Below are 3678 nucleotides of genomic sequence, written 5' to 3' on the forward strand. Positions count from 1 at the left end.
TGAATGGTGAAGTTAACAAAAAAAAAACCCCACCGCTATTGGTCTGACACTAACCCACATTGGATGGATCCCTCCAAGACTGTTGGAACAACAAAAGTGAGGGTTTGGTGTGGTATATGGGGTACAACGATAGTGGGTCCATTCTTCATCAATGGAAACATCAAGGCCACTGGATATTTGAAATTGCTACATGATGATGTGTTTCCCTCTTTATGCACTGAAGCTGGCACGTTCCCTGAGTTTTTCCAGCAAGATGGTGCACCACCACATTATGGGTGCCAGGGCCGAGTATTCCTAGATGAACAGTTTCCTGGAATGTGGATTGGTCGTCGTGGGCCAGTTGAATGGCCCCCAAGGTCTCTCGATCTGACCCCCTTAGACTTTTATCTTTGGGGTCATCTGAAGGCAATTGTCTATGGTGTGAAGATACGAGATGGGCAGCACCTGAAACTACGGATACTGGATGCCTGTGCTGGCATTTCTCCTGCGGTGTTGCTATCAGTGTGTGAAGAGTGGGAGAAGAGCGTTGCATTGACAATCCAACACAATGGGCACCACATTGAACACATTTTATAAGTGGTCAGAAACTTGCAAATAACCCATGAAAGAATAAAGTTACGTTGAAACCAAGCACACCATTGTTTTGCTTGTGACATTACCAATAAGTTTGATGTGTGTGTCACATGGCCCTCTTCCTATTGAAAACACAAAAGTTGTATCCAAGATGGCCGACTTCTAAATGGCCACCACGGTCACCACCCATCTTGAGGAGTTTGCCCCCTCACATATGTGCCACAAACAGGACTTTAATATCACCAACCATTCCCATGTTATTACGGTGTTTCCATATAAATGGCCCACCCTGTACAAGAGCACTGAATAAATTGTAGTGTAGACTCTGGGGACAGGAAATAACGAACATGGAAAACCACTTGAAACATGTTAGTGGCCTACAAATTTACACATTTAAATTAGATAAATGTTTGAAATTGTAACAGTGAAAGATTAATCGGTTTTCAAAAAAAATATATCAGTGCATATCAGTGTATTTCCTGAAGGCAGCCTCTCTTTATTTAGTGTGGACAGTATAGTGTATGCTGTGCAGACAGACTGGAGGGTTACTAGTTGTATGCAACATAAATGAAGCCATAAGAGGAAGTGGAAACAAGAGTAAATCTCTAGTTCTGAATTACCCTATGTGAGTACTGGATCGCTTACGCAATACATCTGCTGCAATGGAAATCCATGTCAAGTGCTCCGGCACACAGATTTCTAGCTGACCTTAATGTTGGGTTGTAAAGGGATCGAAACGCAGACTACTGAGTTAGACTCAATGAACAAAGAATAACTTTCATTAATAAAATGCAGCAAGAAACCAAAGCAACAAATAACTAAGCCCATAAATCCAAACTGAAACACAGGGAAAGCACACGGAAGGGCAGATGGGGACACAGTATGACTCCATAAGCAATTAAGCCAAAATGAGGCTTAAAATAGACACAGGAGGAAATCAGGGACAACAAGGCAGATAACAAGGCACAGCTGAAACGAATTAAGACAATAACAAAGGAAGTAAAACTGGAAACAAGACACAGGAGACGAATGACTACCAAAATAAAACAGGAACTAACTAGCAATTGAGTCACTTAACAGTAAGATGCACAAAGATAGGGGAGCTAGAATAAAATAAATCTAATATCTATGACAAACGTCTATAAACACTTGCAGAATGAAACTAGAGTACTAAATAATGATGAATCCTTCCTAAATAACAAACAAGTCCACACTGCACTTATTTAATTAGCATAGCGTTGGCCAATTTTACATGCTATGTGCCTCAGCACTCAGTGACCTTGCTATGTAGTTTTGCATGGTCTGTCACATTGTGTGTAAGTTGCTGTAGTTACTAAATACTCCCACATTGCAATAATACCACTTACAGCTGCTCGTGAAATATCCAAGACTGAAGAAGTTTCATCCCATTACAGTACCGTGCTCAAACTAAGTCAGTCACAAATGTCACGTGGATAAGTGCTTGATTTTATACACCTGTGGCCATAGGCCTGAGAACAGCTGAACTGAATGATTAAGAGGTGCTCAGCACTTTTTCCCATGTAGTGTATCTCGGATTTTCAAACAGAATTAAGCTGCTTTCCCGCGTCAACTCCAGGTAGTTTGAGGAGAATCATGTCTGCACGTTGTTGCTCCTTTGAGCATGTAGCGTAAAATCGCAGGTAGTCTGCATCTTAACCAAGAGATACTCGGTCACTTTGAATGCACTTGACTACAACTTGTGCCAGGGTTATGTAGGTGGATTCATTTTCACACTTATTATACATTAGAGTGTTAGTAGTCCAACCCATCCTACTTCAGCCGACATTTGCAATCTCACATACACCTCCATCAGGGAACTCAGGTCTGTGATTTATTGTACGCTATCAACGAGGAAATGCCTCAACCGCTTGAAACGAATTGAAAAAAGCTTTGTTTACTTGTCTGTTAACTTTGTCTGTTATACTTGATGCCTCAGTAAGCAGTAGTTAAAAATAAAAACACACACACATGCACACTGGGTCTTAAACTCACAGATGAGTCACCAGTCTTCCTGCTTATGTCTCGAACGAGCTTCGTGCTGTTTTGCGATGCAACTCATGAGAGTAGTCAGATGAATCCAGCTCCGAAAAAACAAAACAAAACAAAAAAACAACGCTCAAAATGAATAAAGGCTCAACAAACAAGTGCTATGCTTTTGAGGGCAGCATGTGAATGTGTTTAGCAAGGAATGCAGGATATGTCATGTAAGATTCACAGGCCTGCTTTGATCAGCGCTCACTCTGATTTACAAGGCCTGGATTGAAGATTTGTGTGTGGTTTTATTGGTGAGAGTAAGTCGAGGATAGCAGTTTCTCAGTTCAAAGGCTGGATTTTTGTAAAAAGGTGAGGTCCATACGGACTTCGTGGGCAGATGTGTCAAAACTGGTTAATTATTAGGTAAGAAAATACGTGCCTGTGTGTGGTGAGGGGTTATCTTGTAGTCACGCGCAGAAACACTTGTCATTTGTCAATGCTCACCTCCTTAAATCACTCACTTAGTGTCTGGGTGTGTTTCTTTTCACTTCCTTAAACTTAAACATAAAAAAACACAATGTGTACTTCATTGTGCTGCTTTTATTTTACATAATTATAATTTTCACAAAACCCTTCATGCGCTTATATTTTCAAGGCTGTTTAAAAAAACAAACTATATACATCTTTTTAGCCCACAAATAACCAGCTTTATGTTTGCAGCGTTTCTAAATCTGCCAAATGCACAAAAAGACAGCTTCAGTCAATGCTGTGAGTCATTAATTTGCAGGTGGTGACAGCGCTCTGTTTTTGTGTTTCCACTCTTTTGGACACTGAATGTAACACTGACTGCAAACAAACACTACCGGAGTTTATTTTACCAAGGTCCTTTTGGAATCAACAGCAGTGGGGAGTCATTAAGATGTGGCTGCCATTACTTTGTTGCTCAATCAACTTTGCCACAGATGAGTGGACAGTATATATGGTAGCTCCACTATACAGCAAAGCTGTAACCTTTAGAGCGTAAAAAGATAAAACCAACATAGAAGTGCCAAAGAACAGCAGTTTCTCAAACCATGGTTTTAAAAAAAAAACAAACAGCTTCCATCTCAG

Source organism: Copadichromis virginalis, linkage group LG6 (genome assembly GCF_057382275.1).
Source record: "Copadichromis virginalis isolate Kocher_CV1m ecotype Utaka linkage group LG6, C_Virginalis_male_GT1.1, whole genome shotgun sequence".
NCBI lineage: Eukaryota > Metazoa > Chordata > Actinopteri > Cichliformes > Cichlidae > Copadichromis > Copadichromis virginalis.